This window comes from Peromyscus leucopus, chromosome 2, assembly GCF_004664715.2.
Source record: "Peromyscus leucopus breed LL Stock chromosome 2, UCI_PerLeu_2.1, whole genome shotgun sequence".
Classification (NCBI taxonomy): Eukaryota; Metazoa; Chordata; class Mammalia; order Rodentia; family Cricetidae; genus Peromyscus; species Peromyscus leucopus.
In genome coordinates, this window is record NC_051064.1 from 121,696,932 (window position 1) to 121,711,741 (window position 14,810).

The following is a 14,810-nucleotide window of genomic DNA, read 5'->3' on the forward strand; positions in this document are numbered from 1 at the left end:
GTTTTTTTCCTTGGGACAGAGTCTTTCTATGCAGATCAGGCTGGCCTCCACCTCACAGAGACCCACCTGCCTCTACTCCTAAGTACAAGAATGAAAGATGTATACTACTATGCCTACCTGCATGGCTTTGTTGTTGTTGTTGCTGCTGTCTTTTTATTACAGGTGACCAAGCTCAGGGCCTTATATATATTAGGGCTCCATCAATGAGTTCCAGTCCTCTTTGCCTTTTTATTCTGAGGTAGGTTCTTGAACTCACTCTATAGCCCAGGCATACTCAAACTTCCTACCTCAGATTCTGAAGTATTCTGGGTTAAATGCCTGCACTAACTGCCTGGCATCTTCCACCTTCTTTCTGTCTGTACACTGACACATTTTTTAAAATGTGTGTGTGTGTGTGTGTGTGTGTGTGTGTGTGTGTGTGTGTGTGTCTGTCTGTCTGTCTTTGGACTAGAGTCTACATTCTGGTTTTTTAACCAGACTGGGCTACTGAGCGAGGCCACTGGGCAGGGCTGGCTGTCCCTCTGTCCAGGAGAACTGGAGGCCATAGCTGCATTGCCCCCCCCTTCTGCCCTGGTGGCTGGTTGGAGGCATCTGACCTTCGGATGTTCTGTGTCTCTGGCAGACACACAGTAGACACTAATTTTAGCTTGGCTTCTGGGGCCTGCTGACCGTGGGGCCTGCATATAATGGACGCCTTATGTAGACAGCTGCCAGTAGCTCAGGAAGAAGTGTCCCACCTTAAAATGTTTCTCGTCACCAGCCAGCACCCTGCTCTCGGAGAACAAGCCGGCTCCCTGTTCCTTCTCCCACCAGGAAGGGACTGTTGTTTGCGTTCATGGCCAGCAGTCTGCACGGAGGGCAGGCGGCCCACCCAGCACACACCGGGAGGCGGCTGTACAAACATCACCAGGAGCTCCAGTTTGAACAGAAACAACTCAGAGAGAGATCCCAAAAAATAGTTGGGCTTGCATGGAGAGCCTTTTAGAGCCACACCTCAACGCTTTGTCAAGTTTGTGTGCAAAGGGACAGTGTCATTCAGTGGCCCACTTGTCCTGTGTCCTGCTGATGTATCTTCAGCAGCAGAGTTTTCTTGTCACAGGTGAGGGACCTGAGGCTGAGACAGGAAGCACTTTGCTTGAAGCGATGCGGCAAGTCAGTGGCAGGGACTTGAGTGTGAGCATGGGTGGGTCTCACACTCCTAGGCTCTTTGTTCTCTCCAGCACCCTGTAGGTAAGCGGCCCAACCCCACTCAGCCAGACCCAGGCAGATTCATAGTCAGCCGCTGGATCTCTTTTCCTCTGTTTGACGTTGTTCATCCAAAATGGGAACACTTCAGTTCATCCCTCCTTCCCTTTCTTCTCTCCTTCCTTCCTTTAATCATTTTGGGTTGTTTGTTTGTTTGTTTGTGACACATACTAAGACCTGCCGCCTTAAACTAAGATGACCTTAAATGCAAGATCCCCCTGCCTCAGCATTGCTGTGTTCTGGATTACAGGTCTGCATCCCAGTGTGTCCTCCCTTTTTCCCTCCTTCCTTTGCTGCTCTATTTCTTTCTAGAAAGCCTCCTGTATCCCAAGGTGACCTCAGATTCATAATGTAGCCAAGGATGACCTTGAACTTCTGACCTTCCTGCTTCCATCTGTTCAGGGAATTGCAGGCATCTCCTACCATCTTCTTTATGTCATACTGGGGATCAAACCCAGGGCTTTGTGCTTATTAGGCAAGCACTCTACCAACTGAGCTGTCTCTTGTTTCTACTTTAAAATAATACATTTGGGTTGGGGCGTAGCCCAGTAGTTGAACATTTGTCAAGTATGCATGAGGCTCTGGTTTTACCCTCAGAACTGGGAGAAAAAATAAATAAAAATAAAACTATGTTTGTTGAAAATAAATACTTCCAATGGTCTGTTTCTAAGATAGAAAGGGTAGCCATGACAGAGTCTTGCTTGAAGATTGATGTGAATAAGACCCGGAAGCCTGAGCCTGACACTGACAGTCCACCTGTGGATATACCCACCCCTGAGCTCCCTCAGCACTGAGCTGTTACCATGACTCTTAAAACAGTTTGAAAATTTTTCCTTATTGTCCTTCTCTTGGTCAGAACGGAGCTCCACAAGGCAGGAAAACCATGGGATACTTGCCTCCTTATTCCTGGGGTCTTCACCAAGCAAGAAACATAAGAGTTCCCAACCCATGGTTCATCCTAAGAACCAAGCTTTAACCCAGGTTGGAAATCAGATGAGGCCTGACCTACAGCGGTCCGCCGAGTAAGAAAGGGATGCTTGCCACACTCCCAGGACAGAGCGACATCAGAAACCCTAAACCTGGGTGGGCTGTGGGGGGTGGGAGGTTCCTCCCCGCCCCACTCCAGTCCCATAATGACAATGCAGCCTGTGTAAGATGTCTCCAGGCCCCCAACAGTGACTCTTTGACCCAAGTCCAGGCTCTTCAGGAACAATGCATAGCAGCATCACAGCTGCTCTGGGGACATTTTCTAGGGACTATCTCCACTGAGTGAGAGCAGGACCCCTGCTCCTCACAGGCCCCTGGCTGCAGGCCCCTTACCCTCTCACACTCTGATACCTTAGGTGTTATCCTTTGAAATTCTCCTGCTTCCTACTGCATACTAGCTGAGGGCTCCAGCCTCAGTTTCCTGTTTTGCAAAACAGAACTAGTGATTCCAGCTCTTGGATTGTTGTGTATCATGGAGAGTTGCTTTCAAATGTCCATCCAGGCAGCAGTCACACAGTGGAAGTCAACCGTGTTCCGTTCCTCTGAGGTCTCCCAGCATTTATAGAACACTCCTGAGAAGTGTCCTGGATGCTCAATGAGGGTGGCATTCTCTGGAAAGAGCTGTTGAGGCATGCTGCCCATGTGCGTGTGTGCAGTCTAACTATGGACCTTCTTGGATTCTGACTTATTCTTAGCCACGCAGCCAGGAACAAACACTTTGTAATTTAAGGTCATGGAAAAGTGGATATTTGTGATAAGTTCATTTCTTTATCCAATCAGCTCTCCAGGTGGAAGTTTGTTGTTGTTGTTTGCATATGTTCATTTCTTTCCCACTCACCTATTTACACATACCTACAGAGCCCTGGCCCTGCCAGGGAGGGCAAACATGTGCAAACAGGCCATGCTGGGACCCTTTTCTGCAGAAGCTCAACATCTAAGCAATAACTGTGATTTGGGTTGAATAAGGAAAAGTGACCCAAAGGTGGAACCCTGGGGGAGGAAGCCATCACTGCCTTCAGAGCAAGAAGCTGGCTCCCAGTGAGCAGGTTCAAACGCAGAGAAAAGCCCCCATTGTCTGAAGAAAGAAAAGCCAAGAATAGCCCATGAGAGGTCTATGGAAGGATTCTAAGTTGGCCTTTAAGTATCTCTATCAAAATCCAACAAAAGTTTTCATAAAATGGTTACCAAGCACATCTGAAAAAATGAATATGGATGAACAGCCTAGGGAATTTTGAGGTTGGTACCTAAATAGACACGTGGTCTAAGGATCAGGAAGCCTGGAACTAGATACCAGTGTGCCTGAGGGCACAGCATGGGAGGTGTGTGCGGGAACCTTCCAGATAGACAGATGGGTAACTCCTGACTAGAGTGAGCTATTTGTAGAGGGGGAAGAATAAACTTCAGTCCTTGTACCAAAATTAATTCCAAAGTGAATAAAACCAGCATGAGGATATACCAAAACAAAAATAGTAAGGGGTGCTCACATCCCGGGCAGATGACAGGATTTTAAAACTCAATCATGGAGGTTAAAGATGATAACAACTGGGAAGATTATGTGAACCCCTGTTTCAGGACTGAAGGGTTGATGCACTCCCATTCAAAGAGCTCCTGTCAAAGAAGCAAAGACAAATTGCTGATAGAAAAATAGGCAGGGATATAAGCAAGCCATCCTCAAATGTGAACCGAGGCCAAAAGGTACTCACTATGGAGCCCATCTGTCCTTTGGGTTGGGAGGAGGGACTTCAGAGACTGAGAGTCCTTAGGAAGATAGGACACACATGATCGTCACGCAAGTGCATGTGATGGGTGCGCGTTTTATGGAGGGGAGACTGCACAGTCTGCATCAACACTTTCAGAATGCACCCGACTTCAGCTCAGAAGCCCACTTCTGCATAGGCATCTTAAGGAAATGACTGAGCCCCGGCCTTGTGTGTGCACATGAATGTGTGGAAGGCAACAGTGGGGTGTATTGGTGAAGAATGTGGAAAGTGAAATCAGCAGGACCTGGGTTCAGGCTGTGTGTCTCTAAAAAAAATTGCTTAACATCTCTAAGCATCAGGATCCCCAGCTGTATAATGAACATCATCATAATTCCACCTTCCTAACAGCAGTGGTTCTCAACCTGTGGGTCACCACCCCTTTGGGTCAAGCAACCCTTTCACAGGGGTTGCCTAAGACCACCAGAAAACACAGATATTTATATCCCAGTTCATAAAAGTAGCAAAATTATAGTGATGAAGTAGCAATGAAAATAATTTTATGGTTGGGGTCACTGTATAACACAACATGAGGAGCTGTATTATAAAGGGTTCCAGCATTAGGAAGGTTGAGAACCACTGCTATAAAGCTTAAATGAGAATATTTACAAAACTCTTAGTAGATAGCCCAGGATAAGTGCTGAATAACATCAATTATTTTTTTGCCAAAAAGAATGATATTGTTTGAATAGTGAATAACATGAGGGGAAAGCAGCCAAATTGTCCATCAGTAGGGAGCTATTGGTTAATGACTGAAGGAATGTGAGTAAGACCTGAACTTGGGACATGGGGAGGTACCTGTGCTGTATTAGCACATATGTAAAAGGAGTCAAGAGTATGAAAGGTATATTCCAACTAGCATAGAAGTGTGGGTCTGTGCCTTCAGAAAGATAGTTGATTTTTATGGTTTGCAGAAGTTTTATAATAAATGCCCCACAAACACTGAAATAGCAAAAACTGAACTATTGCTCTAGTAGAACTTCAGTGGGGTGAAGCCTCTGGTCCCTTGGTTTGGGGTCACTTAGTGCATAGCCTTTGGTCAGACATTTCAGTTTGAAGACTTGTGTTAGACACACTCCTGTGCAGAGACACCTGAGTAACTCCTGGATTCCTTGACACTGGACCCGGGCATGCAACTCCACCCCAAGCAGAGCACATCTAATGTATATTTTCTCCAGAAGGCACACAATAGGGCTCTTGTGCTTAGGGGCACAAGGCAGCCCTTCCATGGTACCTTTGAGGGCCATTTCAAAAAGTAAAATCACCAAAGGGACAAAAAAAAATACAGAGAAGAAATCACTGAGAAAGGATGCTTGTTTATAGACCAGAAGCTAAGAAAGGAAAGTGGAGCATCCCTTTGTTCAATCTCATCTGGAACTGTGCAAGTGAGGTGACTCAAAATGTTCCTGCCCTGTGTATTTGTCAGTGATAATAAAGTAAGCAGAGTCCACTGATTTGTAAGTATGAATCTGTGAGTGGGGCCACCTGTGTTTGTAAAGGAGGACTCGTCACCCATTTAGGCCGCTGTACCAAACAACAGAAATGGACCACTTGTGGTTCTGCCCCCCAGAAGTCCAGGGTTAAGGCAGACTTGTTCTGATGAGGCTGTGACTAATAAGCCAGTGTCTGGCTCATGGACAGCAGGAAGGGGGCTCCATTGGCCTTTCATAAGGACCCTGATCTGATTCAGGAGCTCCACCCTAGGACCTAATCACCTCTCAGAGACCTCAGCCCCTCGTGGAAGGTAGGATTTCAACATAAACATTTTAACATATTATTTATTCATTTTGTGTGTGTGTTTGAGTGTGTGTGTGGGAGTATGTGCACACACATACATACACACATCCTCACTTGTGCATGTATCCGAATACACACATTACAGTGTGCATGTGGAGGTCAGAGGACACCTTCCAGGAGCCTTTTTTTTTTTTTTTTTTTTTTTTTTTTTACTATGTGGATCCTAGGAATTAAACTCAGTTCACCAGTCTGCTTACCCACTGAGTCATCTCCCTGACCCAACATAAGCACTTTGGAGGGATCCAAACATTCAGACCTGGGCAGACAATTTGGTGTATGGCAGTTATCTGAGAGCCAGGACTTGGTCCTTTTGTGTCTCACACTTGAACATTTTATAGTGGACACATTTGACATAAGAGTCTGAGCAACAAAGCTGTTTTTATTTTGGAAGAAAACTTGTCATTGATGGCATTCAGTTCCCAAGACAAAAGTCAAAGCTCATAATTATTTTTTTTAAGAAGACATTTTTACTTACTGCTTACAATATGCCACAGACTTCTAAGCCCTCTATTCATTTACTTATTTTTAATAATGTTTGATTATGGTGCCCAGCCAGGCTTCAAATTCCTGGTCTCCGCCCCCAAGTCGCTGGGCCTGAAGCCTGCATTCTGCTGCTTGACACACGTTCTCAGGTGCTTCTCACCTAAAGCTTCTTTAGACAGGTTGTATTATCATCCCTATTATGGGGGACAAGATGAAAAGCAGTACAATAGTGTGTGTACAAGGTCACAGCCTGTGAGAGGCAATCTACATCTGCAGCCAGGCAGTCCTGGATACAGAATCCAGGCTTTCTGCTGAACACTCAAGAAGTATCTGCCAAGTCCCCGGCCTGGCCCTGAGCTCCAGAGAACCCTAGGAAGGTATGGCCAGCTACTGCATGAGACACTTCCAGCTTGGGTCAAGGACGGTAAGAATACACCAGGTACTGGAGGCCCATAGGAGGGAACACCCAGCAAAGGCCGAGGGCTCAGAGAAGGCGTCACTACATAGTAGTCAGTGTCTTCTATTATTTCCTCATGAACTACAGCTCACTGTCTGCCAGGGCAGCCCAGCCCAGCCGTACAGTGCCTTCCTCAAGTTCCCCTGCACCCTGACCCTCTCTCTCCTGGACCTCTGTGGGCTTCACACTTCCACTCATCTCTTCATCACATGATCCTGAGGGAGGTGTCTTTGTGACACAGCCCCCAGTACACTTCTCACATGTAACATCTATCACAAAAAAAAAAAAAAGAACCATTTTGATCGATAAAATGAACCAAGAGAAATGGCAAAGGATCGGCATGCCTCCAAAACCTAAGCAGACGAAATTGCAGCCAAGTAGGTGTTGGAGCGGCAGAAACTCCCCGGCCGATGAGTGCTGGGCTGCCTGGCTGGGAGCCTCTGTGACCACAGGATCAGGAGGCAGCTGACAGCTGCAAGACCAGCATGTGCCTGGGTGGTGTTCCTGTGGCTTCTAAAGTCCCCACCCAACGGGAGAGACTGAGAAAGAGCCCTTCAGCTTCTCACGCTTCCAGGGGAAAGCATAGGGTTGGGGTTGGCCTGGCCAGGGACATCTTTTCTAAAATAGCGTCATACATATTCAACTGCTCCTTGAAATAGCCAGGTGACTATTTAAAGCAGCTTCTAGTCGGATGCCCCACACCTAATGTTGGGCCACAGAAACCGGGGAGAAGCCAGGAGTACGCAGGACAGTGTCAGAAGCCTCCAGCAGTCCCGCTCTTCCCCCACTCTTTGGCATGTGCTCCCACTGGGGACTCTCTCACATGAAACTGAATGTCATGGTTGCTATGGCAACATGCTGGAGGTTTCCCATCTGGTGACCTTACTCATCCCCAACGGCTCCAGGTCTTGAGATACAACCTCTATACCATCGCTCAGTTTCACTTGGTGCCCAGCCCCTCGTGGCTTAAACATGTGAGAGCTGATACTCTCTGCTCCCTGTAGAGATGGAGGGAAGTATCATCGGGTAGAAGGGAGGGACACAACCTAACAGCAGGGGCTTGAGGTCACCCGGACATCCCAGCTCAGGGTTAGGGAGAAACAATCCCACCAAGGAAGTGTCAGGATGGGCATCATCTATGGGCAGCCCTGCATCACAGGGGGCAGCAGAGGCCTGGCTGTGTCAAGCTCTCTGGGGACAAAGTGTGTGGGGGTGGTTGTTCCCCACCTAGGTCGTTCTGGAGGCTCCTTGTCATACAAAAGTAACTGAAAGGAAGCAGATGGTGGGGAAAGCGAGAGGCAGGACTCTTACGAGCTGCAAGTTCATCCTACCTTTTCAGAGGGGAGATACCGATAATATCAACAAGTTAAGAGGCAATGGAAAGCCTGGGCCAAGGCACGAGGACCAAGAAGGTCCACTGTTTGCCATGGCTGTCTTCTGGCTTCAGGTTCCTTCTGCTTTGCCATTATCACCCAGAAAATGTTCTGCTCTGCCTAGGGCCCCCGGGGGTGGGGAGGAACTATGCAATGATCCTCAGAGAGGATGGCCACGCAGAGGGGTGGGACATGATACGAGCGTTAGAGGGAGGTGCACCTGGCTGGGGGTGCTGTAGTACTACACTCACCAGATGGCTTTTCGAAAGGCTACGGGAACACCAGCAAGAGCCTCCAGCGGCCGCTCGCTGCGTCTTTCTGTTCTGTTTCTCTTACTGTTCCCAGAGCTTTGATTTGCTTAGCCATCCAGCAAGAGCTAAGGCTGGGACGCTGCTGGCACAGACAATGCCGTATTCTCTGTGAAATCCAGAGATTCTCAGAAAAAAGGAGTGTGTTCCCCTGCTCACTCCATGGGGGTGCCTAGCTCAGAGTTTTCCAGAGTCTCCAAGGAGCAGGTGACCTAAAAAAAGGTTACAGACCACTGATAGAGTTGGGACTTGTTGGATTCTAAAACAAATGACTTCATGTGTTTTAAAGAGGCAGGGGAGGGCGTGCCAAATGAGGCTCCCAGTTCTGCATTAAGCTGCTTCAGATGACAAAATGGCATGGGGACTCGGCCATGCCCCCAGCATCCCTACACATCTAAGTGTGTGTGCTCTATCTCTGCCATGAGACTCTGCTCTGTTTCCTCTGTCCTCAGCCACCGTCTCCCTGTGAGGCTCTATCCAGTCTGTACTTGGCAGAAAATGGAAAACCCATTTAGAAAGCTGGGAGAGGTCTTAAAAAGGAGGAGGCTGGCAGTGGGCTGGAGCTGCAGGAATGTGTGCAATAAGGGGCCCGCTAAAGTTTGCTGATCAGCCATGAAAGTTGGGTTGTATCCATCCCTACTGGCTTCCTATTTCCAAGGGAGTCAGAATCATATAAATGTCATCGTGGCTCCAAGGGAGATGGCCACCAAGGGCTTCTAACACCCCACATCCTCTGGCCTCCAAACAGTTTCCCCAAACTCTGTCCTCAGGGCCTCTGCGCTCTCTATTTCCTATGCCAGGAAACACATGTCCATGATTCAACTGCTGGCTTCCTTCAGATCTTAAATGACCCCTTCTCCCTCAGTGGTATCTTCTCTGACCCTTCCTCCACATGGCAATGCCTATCCCCACCATCCCTACCATCCTCTTGCTTTGCTTCTCTAGATGGCTCTGAGCTCCATCTAGCACACTGATTGATGTCCGTAGACTGTGTCTAGGATCTGGACGGTGTCTCACCAACACCCGACACTGACTGGATATCTCTGCCTCTTTTGTGTACACACGCTGGTTTTACATGCTACAACTTCACACTGATCTTGTAACAACTGCACGGGGTAAGAGTTATGCTTCCAGTGAGTACAAAGTAGAGTCTCCAGCAACTAGAGCACATCCTGGGTCCTCTGTGCCACCTGGGAAGTTCTGGGGTTGCCATAGTTAAAAGCAAACAGCAAGCTCTCTCTCCCTCAGCTGTGTCCAGGTGTGTGTGTGTGTGTGTGTGTGTGTGTGTGTGTGTGTGTGTGTGAGAGAGAGAGAGAGAGAGAGAGAGAGAGAGAGAGAGAGAGAGAGAGAGAGAAGACTTCAGACTGATCCCAATCCTTCACTTCCTCCCTTTTCTGGGATCCTACAGCCTCACACAACCTAAACAAGTGCTCTGGAGTTGAACTATACCCAGGCCTTGCTCACTTTCTGCAAGGATTTACTTAAATGTTGACTTCATACTTTGAAAACGTGACCTACAGCCCAGAAGTCAGTCCAGAAGGTCTCACTGCGGCCTCCACATACACAGGCCAGGCACTCGCCTGGAGTAGAGTCTGCTGACCCACACTGCTACATTCAGTCCTGATGCATGCCCAGCCTGTCTGCGAGGACAGATGAAACGAGCCGTGCTACCCTCCGAGGCTCCAACGAAGCGTCTCTCCAACACTGTGCCTTTGAGGAGTCTACAGCTCAGCCAGAGAAACAGATATCCAACAGGCTTGTTCAAGTGGACTCCCTTTTTCAGGCCCTCATCTGGTTCCCCCAAAGAATCCCAGCTAGAACACAGGATTGTGGTACACAGAGGGCTGCAGGTGAGGTGGTGCCTGGAGAGGGAAGGGGCTCTCTCCCTGAGCAGCTAAGCCAGTGTGGGAGGGAAGCAGCTTGGCCCACGGGGTGAACTGTCAGAACCCCTGCCCCCCTCACCCCTCTGGCTGGCGTGTTACTGATGTCCATCCGTCCCTGTCCTGGGAGCCAGCCATTCCTCTCTTCCCTCCACGGACTAGATAATGAAGGAGAGGAAACAGGTTAGCAAGCAGAGACACAGCTGTCTGCAGCCCGCCCTCCTCCTCTCCGCTCTCACAGACCTGCTCTCAGCACATGGAAAGCCCCAGACAGAAAGAGGCCTGAAGCACTTCCTGTGGTGGTGAAGGCAGATGCTCTTAACGGGCCCTGGTCCCCCTGTGTCCCCGACTGGAGACTCGGTGACACCCTGTACGCAGTCAGTAAGATGTGACTGCAGAGCCCAGCCCCATCCTTCCTCCCCTTAGAAGAAGAATGGCTTCCCCACGATCTGGAAAGGACACGGGGTAGAGTGGGGCTCACAGCCTCCATCCTGTTACGTAGTAGAGCCAGGATGAGAGTCCACGAAGCCATGAAGAGGAACAGAAGCGCTGCCTGCCCCAGCATGCAGCTGGCAAGGCACACACAGATCACTCAAGCTCCGGAGTCATGTTCAGGTTCAAATCCTGCCTTCCCCAGTCAGGCACTGTGTGCTCTCACCTCTCTGCACCATAGAGTCCCCATCAGTGATTTGAGAATGATGATGTCTGCTCTGCAGGGTTGTGACAATGAAATCAGATGATGCGCAGAGCACAGCTATCTGGGTGAAAGAGACAGGGAGCCAGCCCACAGCGAGGAATGGGACGAGACAAGCTGTGATCCATCCTACAAGCAGATACATTTCCTCATGTCATAGGTAAAAGAAGCAGAGTCTGGGGAAATCGGTAGAGTTCCCATAGCCAGCGAATGGTGTGAGGTGTCATCACGTCTTGTGCCACCTACTCTGGCTCCTGACTGCTCCTTAGGAGGGAGGCATGTACAGCAGCGAGGTCCCAGAAAGGCCAAGTGGGCAGAAGGGCAGGGAGGTCACAGACACCAGCCAGAGCCACATAGCCAGGGTGGTTGGTGGCTTTGGACTAACTGAGCGGTGACCTGGAGTCCAGCAGGCTGGGCTTCCCTCTCCCACTTCCTTCCTGTGCTGGCTCACGCTGAGTCACCTGCAGGAAGTCGGAGTGGTAAAGCAGAGGGCAGGGAGACCTGGGTCCTCTACATCTCCGTGCCCGCCTCACCTCGTGACCCCAGGCCAGCCACTTCTCCTTCCCAGGGCTCAGTTTTCACTTAGGTCAGGCTGCTGGATCTCTAGGAGGTCACACAGAAGGATTTTCCCAGGGACAGTGCTTTCTGGGAGACAGTTTAGAACAAAGAGCCACTCACCCAGCTGGTCCCCAGCTCCACAGGAGCATTCTTGTACAGAGCCTGACTGTCACCATGAGTGGTGGGACCAGGAGGGTGGCAGAGGTATGACAACCAGCAAGGGCCTGCCTACAAATCCTGGACCTCTTCTAACTCAGCTCCACTGTCTCATTCCTTTGCCCCTGGGTCTTAGTTTTGACCTGGCCAGCCTCTCAGAGCAAGTGCTGTCCGGTGGCAAAAACACACCCAACAGGGCCTTCTCTAAGGACCCAGCCTTGGGCCAGGTAGTAAACCTTCCCTTCATTGAGACCCAAGAGAATATTTTTTTTCCATGTGCATCTATGTGTTATTTGTATGTGTGTGTGTGCATATTTACTTGTGTGTGGCTGCACATATGTATGTTAGCATGCATACCTGTGTGTTTGTGTATGTGAAAGCCCAGGGCTGGTGTTTTAGGGGTCTTACTCAAAATTGCTCTCCACCTTATTGATTGAAAGGCAGGATCTTTCCGTTGGACCCAGAAGTTACCAATACCGCGACCCCTGGTAGCCTGCTTGCTCAGGAAGCCCCTCCTCTCCATCCACTCTTGCTCGTCTAGCGTCTATGCTGGGCTCCAGGGATTCCAACTCTGATCTTCACACTTGCTCTGCAAGCGCTTCTAACCACTGAGCAATCGCCCCAGTATGGGAAACCGTTTCTGCTACTCCAAGTTCCAAACCTGCTTAAAAGACCTCTCCCTGAGAACTCTGCATTCTGAGGCCACTGGGGACTCATTTCTGCAGTGGTCTGCATGGCACGACCCTGACATTACAAGGTCTCTGCAAGGTCCTGTGAGGTGTGGAAAGTTTGTCCTAAGGCTGGGCCATTGCCTGGGAGACTGATAGAGTGGGGTCGTGGCACCCACTGTGCCCCCCTAGCACTCTGGGGGTGATAGCACTAGACAGAATGAGGGTATACGAGCCAAAGGTTCCAGTCCTAAAGCGCTTTCCTACAAGCTGGAGCCCAGCTGGTCTCAGGGACTCTCAAGCCAGTTGAGGCATGGACTTGTTCCTGTCCCCTCCTGGGCTGATGCTGGCCTCACTTGGCTCAGGTGGCTCCTCATCTGGCTGCACTGTTTCATGTTTCTATGCCTTGCACATCACTCTCCTCCTGGCCTGACAATTTCCTCTCCTCTCCCACCTCCAACACAGTCCCCCTAGGAAGCCCCCTCAGTACCTCTGTTGCACATCACTTTTCTAAGATGTCTTCCTAAATGCATCCTGCTCTCAGTGGTGCCTCTGTGTGCGTTTCTGTCCCATCACTTGCTCTTCACTTGGCAGGGCTTTGGGTGTGCATCTCTGCTTCATCCCATGCTGACCCCACATCCTGGAAGATGGTAACTGCGCCCTCAGTCTGCTGGAAGGAATGGACATGAACTCCCGGGTAAACTGAGTGAGCTTCCACAGCCTGTCACTGAAGCTCTAGATAGCATGATAAGGGCGAGAGTCTTGGGGTGCTTGGACCAAGTCTTTCTGGACTCTTCCACTGAGGTGATGCTGCCACCGACTGGGTTTCAATTCTGATAAATCGGTCAGTTCATGAACAGCCCGACTGGGACTTCCTGTGGGTCCTTCTTATAATTCCCTGTACCATCCAACACCCTCCACCTCCAGTGCCCACTCAGGGCCATGCCTGTTCAGGTGCTAGGGACATAGAAAGGAAATGCTTATAGCCTAGTGAGGACACAGACTCACCCCCAGAAACAGAGGGACCACAGGGCCACCCAGGAACCCGAGACCCTCAAGGCAGCACAATTCATAGTGATCCCAAAGCAGGTGTGCTGCTGCTGCTGGTGGCCCATGGACAGATACAGCCTCAGCATTCCAGGGAGCTGAAGTGGTCATTGCAGGCCCTTGAGTGTGCATGTGAGAGAGGAAGGCCAGCCATAGGGGTGAGCAACAGGAGCGTCTGACTTGGGAAAGAGTTGTCCAATTAAAGACCTGGTGGTGGAGTCTGGGCTTCCTAGAGTGTGTGATAACCCAAGGGAAACATCTTGTGAAAAGGTTTCAGAAGAAGGTGTGTCTGTGCAGGACCATGGAGAGCTGGAAGCAGATATGCAAAATGCCTGGACTTAGAGGTAGCCAGGAAAAGTAGCCAGGATAGGACTATTGATGTGTGTAAAGAACGGACATATTAGTCACAAGATTGTGGCAGCTGGATCCAGACACAGCCTGACACAAGGTCTCTCTCAGCAGCCTTCTCTAGCCATAGCCACCAGGAGCACCTTTTGATCCCACTGGGATGGCCTCTGGGGAAATGAGGAAGGGGACAGCGATTTCCACCATCATGCTGGCCCACAGAGTGTCTGCTGGATAACCTGCCGCCGTGGCGGGGCACACTGTCTTCTCTTGCTATGTACTGCTCATGGGGCAGAAGGCCTGATCTCAGCGAGCAGCTGCTGAACACCGTAGCTCACGCAGGCAGAGAGCACATCTTGCAGTTCTTAAAACACATGTTGGTGTTGAGGAGATGGCTCTGTAGGTAGAGAGCTCACTGCAAAATCATGAGGACCTAAGCTTGGATCCCAGATAAAAGCCAGGTACAGCAGAACACATCTGTACCCCAGTGCTGGGGGTTAGGAGAACAAGGACAGGCAGATCCCAAAAGCTAGATGACTAGCCAGGCTAGCAGAAACAGTGTGCTCTGGGTTCTGGGAGAGACTGAGTCTCTCCCAAAATAAGATGAGAATGATAGAGGAAAACAGCTGATCTTGATCTCAAGCCTTAATGTTAGCATGCACAGGTGAGTGTACCCCATACACATGTGGAGAGAGAGGGAAAGAGGGAGGGAGAGAGAGAGGGAGGGAGGGAGGGGAGAGAGAGAGAGAGAGAGACTCATTTTAGTTCAGTGAGTCACTCCTGGACCCGTAAGAAATATCTCCTAAAGTCCATTGGCATACAGTCTAGTTCTTGGTCTTTGGGAATGATAAAGCCTTTGGAGTAAAACATACCTTGAGTCTCAGTTTCCTTGTCTGTGAAGTGGGAGTGGTGTCTGTCATCTCTCCAAGGATGACTTTTGTGAGGAATGAGTAGACTCAAAACGCTCAGCCCAGGCTGGGCATTGTGGTAACTACTTTGTAATTGGAAGCCGGGATTATTTCCAAAAGAGACAACAAGCTTCCACAAGGGCCTTG

The 14,810-nt window shown here is 49.7% G+C and overlaps 1 protein-coding gene across 3 annotated transcripts in view; it reads left to right on the plus strand.

The window, feature by feature from the left end:
- Nucleotides 1-14,810, plus strand: part of Hivep3 (HIVEP zinc finger 3) — a 417,522-nt gene that overhangs the window by 285,719 nt on the left and 116,993 nt on the right. The window lies entirely within an intron of this gene.